Source organism: Canis lupus, chromosome 25 (genome assembly GCF_003254725.2).
Source record: "Canis lupus dingo isolate Sandy chromosome 25, ASM325472v2, whole genome shotgun sequence".
NCBI lineage: Eukaryota > Metazoa > Chordata > Mammalia > Carnivora > Canidae > Canis > Canis lupus.
In genome coordinates, this window is record NC_064267.1 from 12,971,426 (window position 1) to 12,987,069 (window position 15,644).

At 45.4% G+C, this 15,644-nt stretch overlaps 1 long non-coding RNA gene across 1 annotated transcript; it reads right to left on the reverse strand.

Moving 5' to 3' along the window:
- Positions 1 to 2,196: 2,196 nt before the first annotated feature.
- On the reverse strand, positions 2,197 to 9,479 carry LOC125753609 (uncharacterized). Its single transcript, XR_007405792.1, has 3 exons — positions 9,289 to 9,479; positions 7,023 to 7,337; positions 2,197 to 3,549 (listed from the first exon to the last, which is right to left on the reverse strand). It is a non-coding gene; the product is annotated as an uncharacterized LOC125753609 (long non-coding RNA).
- Between the last annotated feature and the right edge of the window lie 6,165 nt (positions 9,480 to 15,644).

Consider the following 15,644-nt stretch of genomic DNA (forward strand, 5'->3'; position numbering starts at 1 on the left):
GATATCTGTGAAGTTGAGCATAGACTATACCCCAAACAGGGATTTTTTTCCCCCATCTTCTCTGTAATTTGAGGTTACATGGTTAAATAGTAAACAACTCACAGCTGCGAAAAGGAAGCTGGAGACAGACTATAATTTCACATCAAACACAATTCCAAAGAGGTCTGTAATTTGTGAAAACGGTACCGTTACTCTGATTCTTTCCTTATATAGACCCTTCTCTTTAACACAAACCTCCATAAAGAATTCCTTAGCACCTCAGTGAAAGACCCAAAGAAGAATTTAACATTTGCCCACAGGCCCTCAATCTCGCCATTTTGGTCAAGTGCTTGACCATAACAGACACCACCAGAAGGTTCAGGGACAGTCTTAAACTAAGCAAAGTGAAAAAGAAGATATTTCTGATGGTCTTTAGTTACCAATAAACCTGGTCAGACAATTGTGCCTGTGCTTTGTCAGAGTACAGCTCACCTGTGCATGAGAGACGTGGCCTGAAATTTATCAGAGTAGAGGAGGTTGGCATTTAAAAAATACCCAAATGAGGCAATTTTATGGCTTAGAGTTTTAATAGAAAAGATCCTAACAGTTAACGAGGTTTCAAAATATTCCCCTCCTCTTCAGATTCCAGGGTTATGCTCCGCTAAATCCACCGGAGATGGTTTGGAATAAATGACATGAATTGAGAAGCCAAGGCAATTGGAAGCTAATGATGTGGAACACACTTTAGCAGCGCTGCACTACCGTGAGGGCCGTGGCCTTTTCCGTGTCAACACCGAACATTCGAGTGGAGCCTCAGAGGCACTGAGGCTGCCCCACTGCTGGGACTGGGGTGGGTTAGGAGGGGGAAACAGACTCCCTCTGAGCCAACGTGGAGACACAGTCATCTCTTCTCCACTCAGGGTTAGTGACAGTATGGCTAGGACAAAGCAGGGCATTTTTCCTCTTCCAAATTTCTTGAAGATTCAGATACATCTTGAAAGGGGGAAATCCTAAAAATGATGAGGAAATGGAGTTGGTGCTGGCAGAGGCAGAGCAGAGGGGAAGCCAGGGAGAGCTCTCTCCAGCTGGCCCTGGGGAGCAGATGAGTGAGCCAGCAGGGCTCTCAGGAAGCCGGGAGGGATGCCTGCAAGGGAGCCTTTAAAACTGAGTCTGAGGGAGTGGCATTTCAATATGAGACAATTTTCCTTGCTATCTATTTTTAAAAAGAATATCAAATCACCCCCAAGACAGTCCAGAGCCAATTAAGCTGCTTTTCTTCATCTTCAAAGCCCTGGAGGAGACAGACCTCAAAATTTAACTACCTGTTTTTTTGTGGGTTTTTTTTTTTTTCTCCTTTTTCCAAAGCAGGAAAAAGCCCTGCTGTAGCCAAAATGATAAGGAATTCTTCAGATTGGGGTGGGGGTGGAGGGTATCCAGGTCAACATTTATATTTAAAAAGCCAATGCAAAACATAGCAAAATAAAACCTCTTTAAGCTAATCTGATTTTCAAACCAAGAACCAACTAATCTCTTTCTGGAAAGTTCACCATGTGGAATTCCAACTGTAACTAGAAGTCCTAGGGCTTCTAGTTACAGACTAAGAGGCTTGCAACGACAGAAATTCATTGTCTCACAATTCTGGAGGCTAGAAGTCTAAAACCAAGCTGTCAGCAGGACCGTGCTCGCTCCCAAACCTTGCAGGGAAGAATCTGTTTCAGGCCTCCCTCCCAGCTTCTGTGGCTTCAGACTCTCTTTGGCTTGTAGATGCTGGCTGTCTTCTGCAAGTCTTCACATCATCTCGGTTCTCTGTCGCCTCTGTCCACATTTCCCGTTTGCATGGGGACACCTGTCATATAGGATTAGAGCCCCCTCTCTGCCTCATTTTGACTGGATTACATTTATAAAGGCCTTATCTCCAAATAAGGTCACTGAGGTACTGGGCGTTAGGACTTCAACGTAGCTCTTTCAGGAGGACACAGTCCCACCCATAACAGGGTTTTTGGTGGCAGCGTAGTCGGGGAACATGGCACGGTTGCCTCTCCTAATTCCACTGGAAGTTGTGACCACCCTGAGCACAAACCCTGCACCTTCCCAGAAGCTCCCCCAGAACTGAAATCCCCACAGGCCTTGAGATTGTTCACATTGAACCCTCACTCATAGTTTTTGAACTCAACGTAGGGAAGATTTTTCTTTTTCCTAAGACAACCATCTTCCATTTTAAAAGAAAAATTAGTAGAAACACAGGGATTTCCATTTAAATGTGGCATATTAAACATGAACTTAAAAAAAGATTTTATTTGAGAGAGAGAGAGGGAGCAAACAGAAGCAGGGGAGGGGTAAAGGAAAAGGGAGAAGCAAGCTCCTGGCTGAGCAGGGAACCCTACTGGGGGCTCTATCCCAGGACACTGGGATTATGACCCCAGCCGAAGGCAGACACTTAACCCACTGAGCCACCCAGGCGCCCCTACTCGTTAACTTTTTGATGTGCTCGTTTTCCCAAACCCTGCTAAGATAACAGTAAGACAATAAAAATTATTTTTAAAATATGAATTATGATTCCAACTGTATGCATTCTAGAGAGGGGGAACCTGTGAAGAAGTGAAAGGGTCAGTGGCCAGGGGCCAGGGGAGAGAAGGAGACAGGGGCAGGGCCCAGGGGGTGTTTAGGGCAGTGAGACTGCTCTGTGTGACGCCTAACGGCGGATACATGTCATTATACATTTGTCCAAACCCGCAGCGGGTACAGCACCAAGAGTGAACTTGGAGGGAAACTGTGCACTTAGGTGGTGATGCTGTGTGGACGCAGGCTCATCCGTTGTGACAAAGGTACCGTGGTGCTGGGGAGGCTGACAACCAGGGAGGCTGCGCATGCGTCGGGGCAGGGCTGTGGACCTGCTCAATCTTGCGGGGAGTCTAAAATAGTTTAGGTATTAAAAAAATACTAATGGACCCCTCCCCCAAGCCCAGGAGCACAAAAAGGAGGGAAATTGTAAGGGTCATTTTGAAGATTCAAAGCAAAGGTGTGATGAGTGGTGTAGGGGGAGCTGCCCCTCAGTGCAGGAGGATCCTGACAAAAGTCTCCCTCCGTGTGCTTCCCTTGTGTGCAGGAAGAGGAGAGTGTGCAGGCCCCGGGCGTGGGCCAGGCCCCCGAGAGCCTTCAGAGCCCGGGGGCACGGCGTGCCAGCTGTCGCTCTGAGCTGGGGTACCCGTCCCTACCCCGCAGCGAAGCCCTCTGCTCCACGCCTGGGCCCTGGACGGCGGTGGGGGCGTGAGCCCAGCCCCGAGTCCCGAGGTGCAGTAGGGGAAGAAGCCAAAGAGGTCTCATCGCTCAGTCAGCGGACCCATGGTCCCTCCGCTTTGAATGTCCCCTCCCCGCAGCTCAGGAGGCGTGTCCCCGAGGCCTCGGGCTCTGCGGAGGGGGAGGGGGGCAGCTGGGGCCCGGGCCCTGCCTATTGCCTCCAGGGCAGCCTTCCCGGGGCCTGCGGCAGAGGGTGCTGCTCCTCCTCCTCTCTGCCTTCCTCCTCTTCATTTTGTGAACGGATAACCATTGACACACATCAGAATCCAAGCACTGTAAAAAAAAAAAAAAAAAAAATGTATATATATATATATATATATTAGAAAGTCTGGGTCCTCTCTCTTTCGCCTTCCAGCCCATTCTCCTGTCCCCCTACAGATAACTATTTCTCTGGGGTTTGGGCATCTTTTTTTGTTTGGTTGGGTATTTATTTATTTATTTATTTATTTATTTATTTATTTATGAGAGACACAGAGAAGCAGAGACACAGGCAGAGGGAGAAGCAAGAGGAGGGGCAGAGGGAGAGGGAGAGAGAGAATCTCAAGCAGACTCCCCGCTGATCATGGAGCCCAACACCGGGCTTGTTCTCATGACCCTGAGATCATAACCTGAGCGGAAACCAAGTGTTGGGCACTCAACCCACTGAGCCACCCAGGCATTCCAACCCTTTCTCTTTGGATGAGTTGCTCAGCATCGTTCTACCTACAGTTCCTCATCTCTAAGGTGGAGATAATAATAGTACTTATCTAACAGGATGGGGATGAGTATAAAGTTAGTACATGCAAATACCTGCTGTTAACTCTTTCTACCTCACTAGAACGTAAGCTGACTGAGGGCAAAACTTTCTTCTATTTTGGGTAATTTCGTGCCCCAGAGCCTCATGTGGGGCTGGCATGTGGTGAGTGCTCATGAAAATATTTGTGGCATGAATGAATAATAATAACAAATAACAGCATGGCATGGGTTTGTACAGTAGCAAAGTAGGAAGAGCAGCAACTCTACAGAAATAATGGCAAGGGATTTATGGTTAACGTCTGAACTGAAGCACTTACAAAGGAAGAACTCAGTGATTGGCAAATCAACCCTATATAAAGGAGATAGATCCCTGCCCCTGGGTTTGGAAGAGCACATGGCCCATAGAAAATCAGAACTAGGGTGACAAAAGAAGAGTGACCTTTTCCTTGATCACTCATGGATAAAGACACCAACTTCCTAGTGAAGAGGGAATAGATGTTAAGAACAAGACAATGTTCCAGTTTCTCAAATATTAGAGGACAACCAATGGGCCATAGCTACATCTCTTTCTGCAGTTCCATACGCCCATCTGGAAACTTCCGTTTCCCTATCCTGTGGTTCTCAGGTGCCTTGTTGCCCTGACCCCTCACCCTCAGTCACTTTCTGGTTGTGGTAACACACAGTTCTGGACAGCAGAGTCTGCATCACGCGGCCAGTGGAGAGAACAGCAGGAGTTCTAGAAACCACACTTTTATGAACACCACCTAACAAGCGGTAGCTGTCATAGTAACTACCTGACATGCTTCACACTAGGTTGACTCACAGGTGACTCATGCTGAGTCACTAAACTCCTCAGTCCTCTGCACGGAGACTTCTTTCAAGTCAGACACCTGCCTCTTAGGTCCAGAAGAACGAAATGTCTTAGTGGGTCAGTGCAATAATTTTTTTGGAAAATTATATTCATATTTTTCCATTACAAAAGTACGATTATGTAACTAAAAACTTAAGAAAAGGAATCATCTATGATCCTGCCACCTTTCTGCAATCACTGTTAATGTTTTAGGAAATTTTATGGCAGGTTTCCTCCATGTCTCTAGAGAGGTCCACGAATTTAATTTTATAAACTTATTGTCTTCTTTTCAGTGAATTTAGCATTTTCCCATCACTTGTAATGACTGAATAATATTCCTTACTGGGAATTTACACAATTTACTTAACCATTATCACCCTATCATTAAATATTTAAAATGTTTACTGTTTCTTCATGCTAATAAGTAGTGCCATAATAAACATAGTCTTGAGGGTAGATTTTTCAGGATTTAGGATTATTTACTTTGGCAAATTCCCAGAGGCAGACTGGCTTACACACTGCAATAAAGAAGAGATTGACTTTTTTACCAGGGACCAGCAGGCTTAGCTGTTTTGCGAGAAAATCAAGTTACTTATTTTTAAGTAGACCCTAAAGCAGTTATTATTTAAAATATTTTTTTCAAAAAGCAAATATTCTTAGGGAAGCCAGCGATGAGGCAAAATGCAACGCATTGGAGAGCCAAGCCTTGTGGAGCAGGTTGCTGGCCTCACTCCTGCCTGGCAAGCAAATGAAGTGATAGAATAAATGTGCCTTTTTCTCTCTTATTACTCTGAGATCTTTCATCTGTGCCCCATGTCAACTTGCAGAGGGAGGAGAACTGAGTGCTCCTATGAGCCCACCGCCCAGCTCAGCCCTCCCTCATCTTATTTTCAATAGCCCCCTTCTGTCCTGTTAGCCTAGTGGCCAGAGGACAGGATTGCCCGGCCGCTGGAATTCTGCCTCCAACGCACGAAGTCCTGGGGATCAAATCGCCCTTCCCCTGACCTGCTCATCCCTCCCAGATCTGCCACGAGGCCAAGGAGCTGGCACCTCATTAGTCCACTGAAGCATTAGGTAGAAAATCTGGGCTGCAGAAAAAGCCCATCACTGCGATCATCAGGGATGGTTTGTAATGACTTGGGAGTTCCCTTCACTGACTGGCCACGGAAATGAACACGGAGCTGGGGGCTGGGAACGAGCTGTCCTGCAATCTGTTCCTCTAAGAATAGAACCCCACCGGCTCCATTCTTCCTCTTCAGTCTGGCTTTTCATCTTGGGGTATCTGACATCCCCCTCAAAAAAAAAAACCCTCTTAGGCCCCTTGACACTGTCCCCTTCGCAAGTATTTTATTTTGAAAAGAGGAAATGGCTAACTTCTGGTCTGCATGGGTCCCATTATCTAAAAGAAGCGGGCAGGACGGGCGAATGCGGGAGAAACTTTAGTCCACCTGTGATTTACAGACCCAGTGCGGTGTGGTCTGCGGTCTTGCAAACCTTCCTGCTCTGTGCTTTTATGTCTGTTTTGGGGGACACGAAAGGTGGGGGGAAGTAGGGAGGAGGCAGATCGGGGGCAGTAAGATGCTTAATTGTCTCCCACTGAGCATCTGTGCAGGCTTAGGTCCACCAGGATAGTCTTCTGCTGAATCTGAACTCCCAGGGTGATGTATTAGGAGGTGGGGCCTTTGGGAGGTGATTAGGTCATGAGGATGGAGCCCTCAGGAATGGGATTAGTGCCCTTGTAAAGAGAATCCAGAGAGTTCCCTTGCTCCTTCTGCCCTGTGAGGACACTGAGACAATGGCCATCTCTGACCTAGGAAACAGGCTCTCTTGGGACACGGAATCTATTGGAGCCTTGATTTTGGACTTTCCAGCCTCCAGACTGTGAGAAATAAATATTCACTCTTTAAGCCACCCAGTCTATGGTAGTTTGGGTATAGCAGCCCAAGCCGACTAAGTCAGACACTTAATCCCATTGCTTGTTGCCTAAACCCCGCGGATGCAGGGCTGTGTTCCCCGGGACAGTGGCATCGTATGAAAGGTCACGGGTTGGATTAGGAAACTGAGTTCCTTCTCTGCTTCTAATGCCTGGCACAGCCTCAGGGAAATCACTCGGACCTTCTGAGTTTGGGATGCCTCTCCTGTAAGACACCTCTCACGGTACCTCGGATGTGTGGCATCAAAGTTCTGTTGGAACTGTAACAGCCTGCAATTCTGTGAAGCCAGTTGTTCATCGCACAACAGACTTAATTCTAGAGGCCACACGCAATCCAGCAGCTCATACCATTTTCCACAGAAAGAAAGAAAAGCACCACTGCTGCTCGTTTCTGTTCCTGACAACGAGTCACATTTTATCTCGTTGTAATAACAGAGCAGTCATTTCTGCACTTCTTTGTGGACTGTCATGTCGGGGTGGGGGGTGGCGAAGACTCTGGTGATGTAGCTCCTCCTGGGAGGAGAGACCTTCCCCAGGGAACACCTGTCAACAAAAAACATGGTGTTTCATTCTGCTGCTATTTACAGCTTGTGGGCCTTTCTCTCCCTACGGCTCCATGCTTTTGAGATTCTGGTTGCATTCGACAGACATTACATTAAATCCCCACAGAGAGCAAATACAAGGTACCCGCTGCACACATTACAGTGAGGCCATGCTGGGCAAGCAGATGGGCTTTCTCATCTCCTGAGGACCTGAGGTCCGGCACCAGGCAGGGCCCCAAGCTGGCTGGCACTAACTCCCACCTGCCTTGCCTGAGTCAGGTCTGGAAATGGCATCTGCCTTCCAGTTAGAGAAAGTAAATACATTCTAGCATTTTTCCCTTGTCATGTCAGGGTACATTTTCAAGTCTTCTGGAAAAAGAATATTTCATCATGAACATAGGGTGAATGAATGCATGCAACTTTGATTCCAAAACCAGCTCCATTGGGGCTATCCATCCTCCCTTGGCTCTTGCCACCAAAAGAGAAAGGCTTGGATTTCAGAATTCTACGAATTCCACTGCCTGTTAGGTTGCTCACAAATTGCCGGGCTATCTACCAAGGGAGGGCTGGGGTTTAAAGCATCTTTTATTGGCTGCCAGCCACAGTTTCACATACTATTGGAATTCAATATTAGCAATGACTTCTTGGAGACAGGAAGTGTCTGAAATTGCCCTGTCTAGAAAAATGAGGGTCGATGGATTTCTTAATAAATATGGAGAGTGAGGACTTCTGTGAATCCATGCTGACTAATGCTGAATGGTAATTAAATTGAATGTGTTCTTGGTTTTTCTTTTTCTTTTTTTTTTTTTTTTTTGTTCTTGGTTTTTCAAAGCCAAGTCAGAACAACCTATAAACCAAATGTTTTCTCGTGAGAGGTGGAATTGTAAAAGCTTGCCAGAGCCAGCTCTTGCTGGGAAGTGAGCTAGTGACTCTTTAAACTCATTCACTTTCTCCCTGGAGCTGCTTGTTTCATACTTGTTATCTTGGAGATAGAAACAGAGCTGCTAAGAGGACTTGACTTTGGTTTCTTTAAAACTATTAGAGATTAGGGTGTGCCCGTATATTCCTCAAACAGTATTGAGTGGCTATCATGCAGAAGTCCTATGGATACAATAGGCAAGACAGGCTCAGTCTCTGTCATCTTAGATTTAGTCTGGAGGTGATAACACAGTACGATCATCACTAGCCTGGGATGCTATAGGAGCTTCTGGAGACAAAGCTCCCCAAAGGAAGTGAGGTGATATCTAAGGTAATACCTGAGGGATGCAGATGAAGGCAGGTATGTTTGTGTTCCATGCAGAAGGAACCATACACTACAAAGTTGCAGTAATCAAAATGGTATGATTTTGACACAAAAACAGACACACAGATCAATAGAACAGAAGAGAGAGCCCAGAAATAAATCCATGGTTATATGGTCAATTAATCTACGACAAAGGGCACAAGAACTTGCAATGGGAAAGAGAGTCTCTTCAATAAATGGTGTTGGGAAAACTGGACAGCCATATGCAAAAGAATGAAACTGGACCATTTCTTGGATCATTCACAAAGTAAATCAAAAGGGATTAAAGATTTAAATGTAAGACCTGAAACCATAAAATTCCTAGAAGAAAACAGGCAGTAAGCTCTTTGATATCGGTCTTCACAGTATTTTGTGGAGGGGCGTGGAGTCAGTCTCCTCAGGCAAGGACAACAAAAGCAAAAATAAACAAATAGGACTACAACAATCTAAAAAAATTTTGCACAGTGAAGGAAACCATCAACAAAATGAAAAGGCAGCTTACTGCATGAGAGAAAATATTCACAGATGACAAATCTCATAAGGGGCTAATCTCACAAATATATATATATATAAACACATACAACTCAATATCAAAAAACAACCCACCTGATTTGAAATGGGCAGAGGGCCTGACTAGACATTTTTCCAAAAAAAAAAAAAAAAGACATACCAATGATCAACAGATGCATGAAAAGATGCTCGGGCAGCCCAGGTGGCTCAGAGGTTTAATGCTGCTTTCCGCCCGGGGTGTGATCCTGGAGACCCGGGGTCGAGTCCCATGTCGGGCTCCTTGCCTGGAGCCTGCTTCTCCCTCTGCCTGTGTCTCTGCCTCTCTCTGTGTGTCTCTCATGAATAAATAGATAAAATCTTAAAAAAAAAAAGAAAAGAAAAGATACTCAACATCACTGATGATCAGGGAAATGCAAATCAAAACTACAATGAGATATCCCCTCACACCCGTCAGGATGGTTAGTTTCAAAAAGACAAGAAATAAGTGTTGGTGAGGGTGTGGAGAAAGGAACCCTCATGTGCTGTTGGTGGGAATGCAAACTGGCGCAGCCACTGTGGAAAACAGTATGGAGGCTCCTCAAAAAACTAAAAATAGAAATATTATATGATTCAGCAATTTCACTTCTAGCTATTTACCTCAAGAAAGCAAAAGCCAATTTGACGTGTGCACCACTATGCTCATTGCAGTGTTATTTATCATCGACAAGATATGAAAGTAACAATTTCCATTGATAGATGAATGGCTAGGGGAGTTGTAGTCAGTATGTGTCTGTATGTATGTGGATGTGTACATACACATACACACACAATAGGCTATTACCAGGCCATAAAAAAGAATGAAATCTTGTTATTTGTGACAACATGGATGCACCTAGAGGGTATTATGCTAAGTTAAATAATGAGGATTCTAAAAAACAAGACAAATGAGTCAGTTAAGCATCTGACTCTTGGTTTCCACTCAGGTCATGATCTTCCGGGCTGGTATCCCTGCTCAGCGGGGAGTCGGCTTCCCCTCTGCCCCCGCCACCCCCCTGCTCATGCACTCACTCTCTCTCTCAAATAAATAAGTAAATAAATAAATCTTAAAAAATAAAAATAAACAAGACAAATGAATAAACAAAACAAAACAGACTCATCCATACAGAGAAAAAATAGAAGGTTGCCAGAAGGGAGGAGTTTGAGGTGGGGGATGGACAAAATAGGTGAAGATGATTAAAAGGTACAATCTTCCCACTGTAAAATAAATAAGACTGAGGGATGTAATGTACAGCACAGGGAATATAACAACTTTGTATGGTGACAGATGGTAACTAGGCTTATTGTGGTGACCATTTTGTGACATGCACTAATGTTGAATCACTATGTTGTACACCTGTAACCAATACAATATTGTATGTCAGTTATTTTAAAATTTTTTAAAAATAAAGGAAAACAGGAAATCCAGATGTCTGTGTAAAATCTCCCAATATTTAAATATTGACAAAAAATTCAAATGTGTGTAAGGCGTGTGTTAGGCCAAATCAAATAGTCTTGGTTATTTCTGCTCAACAGCCTATTTGTGACCTCTCAGTGGGTGTTTTTTATTTTGATTTTTTTTAATCATTTCATCACTTGGATTTTTTTCTTTTTGTTCTTGTTTTAACTGTTTTCATTTCAGTTTTTCATTTTTGGAAGTAGGGGATTGTGGTAGGTGTCTTCTATTATCCTCATGCAAATCCATTTTCCATCTTTCTCCACCTTGATCTGTGTGCTCGGAACAGTAACAGCCTCTCCTGCTCAGTGGCTTCCATTAAGGCACACTGGCAGGGTTCAAGGGTAGGGAAGAAAGAGAGTTGAGAACACATATACCCTCTAGGTCTCCCCTGCGCCCCTGGCTCTGCTGATCTTTCTACAAGAGCAGGCTCAGGTCAGGCAGCTTTGCTATAGCCACCCTCTCCAGGCTCTGGAATCTGCTCCCTCCTCTTGGCCTTTCTAGGGCATGTGAGCTGAGGAGGCTTGAGACCTTCACCATAACCCGTTGTTCTCCTTCAACCTTGTCCAAAACTTTGTGAATGGCCCCTTCACTAAACTCTCATTAATTACGTACTTTGAGGGTCCCATTTGCATCCTGTGAGAGCTGAGACTCATAAACTATCAAGTGATTCAAAGCAGAACATGGGAAAATGGGAGAATCATTTTTGCGAACTGAATATAAATAATAACATTGGTTTCAGATGATGGGTGTTGGTAGTACAGTTGGGAAACCACTGCCACTCCAACACAAACGGGGTGAGTTTCTAGATTCTCATGTAATCCAGCCAAGTTCATGTCACATGACATGACTTTGAACCCTTGGTTTAAAGCAGCCCATGGTATTTTCATGTAGAAGAGTGTTCATCCCATATGGACATTATTATTTCCAACATGGAAAGTTCGCCCTTCCTGTGAAGTGAGGCATTTCACAGAAGCCTCACTTACCTGTTCTCATGACTGACTATCTCCATCTCCTTTGTTGACTTCTTCTCTTTGGCGCCTTCATCGAAACACAATTTGGGTACTTTCTAGGCAGCATAGAGTAGTGGCTAGGAGCAATTGCAACACAAATTCATCTGTGCTGGAGACTCAGATCTTATCATTTTCCCCAGATAGCTGCACACACACCATTTCACTTCGTGTCAACTTCCTCCAAACGCAGACCTCATAGGGTGGCAGAGGGGATTCAATAAGAAAATCTAAAGAAAGCACTTAACATTGCTCCTGGCACAGAGGGTGCCAATAAATGGAAGAGATTATTAACAGATCAACCCCTGTTGCCTGGGAAGCTGCTAACTGTTAGCAGTTCGTGTGTTAATGTGAACATCTGTCCATTTACAGTACACAATGAGCTTGTCTAGTGTAATGACCCTGAAGCAATGCACAATTCTAAATCACCCTCTGGATCATCAAAGCAAAATTGAGTTCAATATATTTCTATTGTTTTTTTTAATTTAAAAAAATATATATTTTTTAAGATATTATTTATTCATGAGAGAGAGAGAGAGAGAGGCAGAGACACAGGAAGAGGGAGAAGCAGGCTCCACGCAGGGAGCCCAACGTGAGACTCAATCCCAGGTCTCCAGGATCACGCCCTGGGCCAAAGGCGGCACTAAACCACTGAGCCACCCAGGCTGCCCTATTTTTATTGTTCCCACGTTTTGATAATTCCTGCCACGTTATCTGCCTCTAGTCCCTGATACTCCTCCAGCTTTGTGTTTCTGGAAGATTCTGAGATGACATCTGCAAATCCCATTAGCAGTTTGCAATTAGAGTTCCTTCACATCTGGAGACCGAAGCTCATTGAAAGTAGGGTATTGTTTGCTTCTCTTTTCATTGATGAGGGGCTGCACCTCCCGTTCTACGTACCGGCTTCAGTGAGAAGCCTGTTATCCCAATGTACTCTTAACTTGCCAGGATAACAAATTTCACCTTAAAATCGGTATGTCCTTCATTGGGACCATAGGGCCAAATGTGCTGATTTGGAAGAAAGGAAGCGTGAAAGTAGGAATGATTCAAACCCAATAAAGCTGACACAGAGTAAAAGGGAAAATACTGAACCCTTTCTCTGTAGCCATTGCTAACTTTGTATTTAATGCAAAACTTGATTCTCTTTTAAAAATGGAATTACATATTCTATACCCACCTCTCAAATAATTCTACCTCTTAGGCTCTTAGTCAGGGGTGGGGTGGTACAAACAGCCAGAAATTTGGATGATAGGCTGGCTGTCCCTGTCCTGTTGCATGGCTCTCAGTTCCTTAACTTCTAAGTTTCACAATGAAAATCAGCAATGTTTTAGCTGGCGTTTGTTGAATATTTACTGTGAGCAGGCACTTTATGAAGAGTGTCACTTCAATCCCCCAAACAGACCTATGAAACGGAAGCTGTTGCTGTCATTCCTGATGAGACAGTGAGACCAGCAGAGGTTAGCGTGGCTGGGCGTAGAAGCCCAGAAGTCCCGTGGGCACATGGCAGGTGAGGTCAGGAAGGTCACACGGCGGAGTCAGCACCTGATGAGGTGCAGAGAAGCCACCTACCAGCTCAAGGGAGGTGGTTCTTAGCAGTGGGCAGGCCTGGCAGGACGCCTTAGCAGGAAGGAAAGGAAGGAGGGAGACCAGGGAGAAGGGCCAAGCATACAGAGATCCTGAGACAGGAATGTCCTTGACACATCTGAGAAACTGTGAGGGGGCCAGTTTGGCCAGGGGGGAGCAGTGCTCAGCAAAATTGGCAAGGCCTGGTCTTTGCATCTTGTGGGCTTCCATAAAGATTTCCTATTTTATTCTGAATGTGATAGAAAGCTGTTGGAGTTTTGAAACTAGGGATTACTGGGTAAGTTGATGTGCTAAACAAGAGAACGTAACTGCTGTGTGATTTGTGTGTAGATGGGTGGCAGAGGAAACGGGCAGATGGTTTGGAGAACTGTCACATGCAGGTGCTATGATGCAGGCTTGGACCAGTGTGGCAGCATCAGAACCAGGATCTGATCTAACAGCAGAGCTGGCAGGGCTTGCTGATGGACAGGAGGGAAAGGTGAGGAAAGACAGGTGCTATGGGTGTCTCCTAGGGTTTGGGCTGAGCAACTGGGTGAATGGAAATCCTATCCACTGGGGTGGGGGAGGAACAGAGAGGTCTGCCTGGGGCACAGGAAGTCTAAGATGGCCATAGATGAACTATGTGGGGACACCAAGTTGGCCAAACCACTTCTCGTGGCTAATTTCATGTCAACTTTGCTGGGCATGGAGCTGAGATTTGACTAAATACCAGTCTGGGTGCTGCTGTGGAGGTGTATTTAAAGATGAGATTAACACTTAGGGATCCCTGGGTAGCTCAGAGTTTTAGTGCCTGCCTTCGGCCCAGGGCGTGTTCCCCCAGGATCGAGTCCCGCATCAGGCTCCCTTCATGGAGCCTGCTTCTCCCTGTGCCTGTGTCTCTGCCTCTGTGTCTCTCATGAATAAATAAATAAAATCTTTAAAAAAAAAAAAAAGATAAGGTTAACACTTAAATCAGTAGACTTTGAAGCAGATTACCCTCCCTGCTATGGGTGGGTCTCATCTAATCAGTTGAAGGCCCTGAGAGAAAAGACAGGATCTTCACAGGAGAAGGGACTTCTGCGAGCAGATTGCCTTCAGACTCAAGGCTGTAACATCAACTCTGCCCTGGGTCTCCAGCCTTCCAGCCTGTCTTACAGATCTTAGATTTGCCAGGCCCACAGTCACGCAAACTAATTCCTTAAAATCTCTCTCCAAATACGCACACACACACACACACACACATGTGCAAACTCATCCTATCGATTCTGTTTCTCTGGAGAATCCAGACTAATACGCCACTCTAAAGCTCAGAGAAAAGAAGCTCAACATAGAAGTTTTGGAGGCATAAATGTATAGATCAGAGTTGTCCAATAGAAATAACGTGTGAGTCATTCAGATAATCTAAAAATTTCTAGTAGTCACATTAAAAACAAGGCATAAAGAATCAGGTGACACTAATTTTCACGAATGTGATTTAATCCAGCAAAGTCAACATTTTCTCATGTCAACTTATAATCAATACGAAAGTACTAATGAGATATTGTACATTTTTGTCCAACCTAGGTCTTCAAGATCCGGTGTGTCTTTGCACTGACAGTATGTCTCAGTTTGGATTGGTCACATTTCATGTGCTCAGTAGCCACACTGGCTGGTGGCTGCCACACCAGACAGCGCAGCACACAATGGTACTGAGATCTGTGGGATGGGGCAGGACGGCGTAAGACACAGATGCAGGTGGAGGAGAGGAAAGAACAGAATCAGAGATGGAAATGAAGACTCTCAAATGTTTAGAAGTGAGGCAGAGAAGGAGGATCCAGCAATCAGAGCCTGAGACCAAGTGTCTAATGAGCAAATGAGAAGTGAGAGTGTGGAAGCCTAGAAGCACAAAGGACTTACTGCGTGCCAGGGACTGCAAGCCCCTCACCAGAGGCGGAGGGTGCCGTGTGTCAGCTGTTTGGGTTTACCCACCGAAGACAGAGCCTGCAAAGAAATATTGGAAGGTACAGCAGGTGAGCCCAGCACACACAGGAGTTCATCGCCTTCGCCCAGATCTGGCACACGGCCAAATCATCATGCAGTCTCAATCTGCCCACCCTCAGGGAAACGGGCAAGGCTGCCCAGGAACCCGTCCTTGGCTGCCCTCGGGCTGCTTTGTTTACGCATGGTAGCCTGTCCACTGTGTGCCAGGCACGCACTCGGGGATAGACACGTGGATTACCTATGGCCCAGCCTTCAGGGAGCTCCCAGCTTAGCAAGGAAGAAAGCCAGAATGGAGTTGCATCTCCGGAAGCAGCTAGGTAGATCCTCACATCAACATCAAGAAGAAAATCAAACACAATCAAAATTATTCTTGGGGAAAAAAGATCCCTCGGGGAGGTGGTACGTTGGCATCTGAAATGCAACCTCTCAATAAACACAACATAGCCAGTTTCCCTGCAGCACTGGAACAGATGGCTGCTTCGTGGCTGAGCA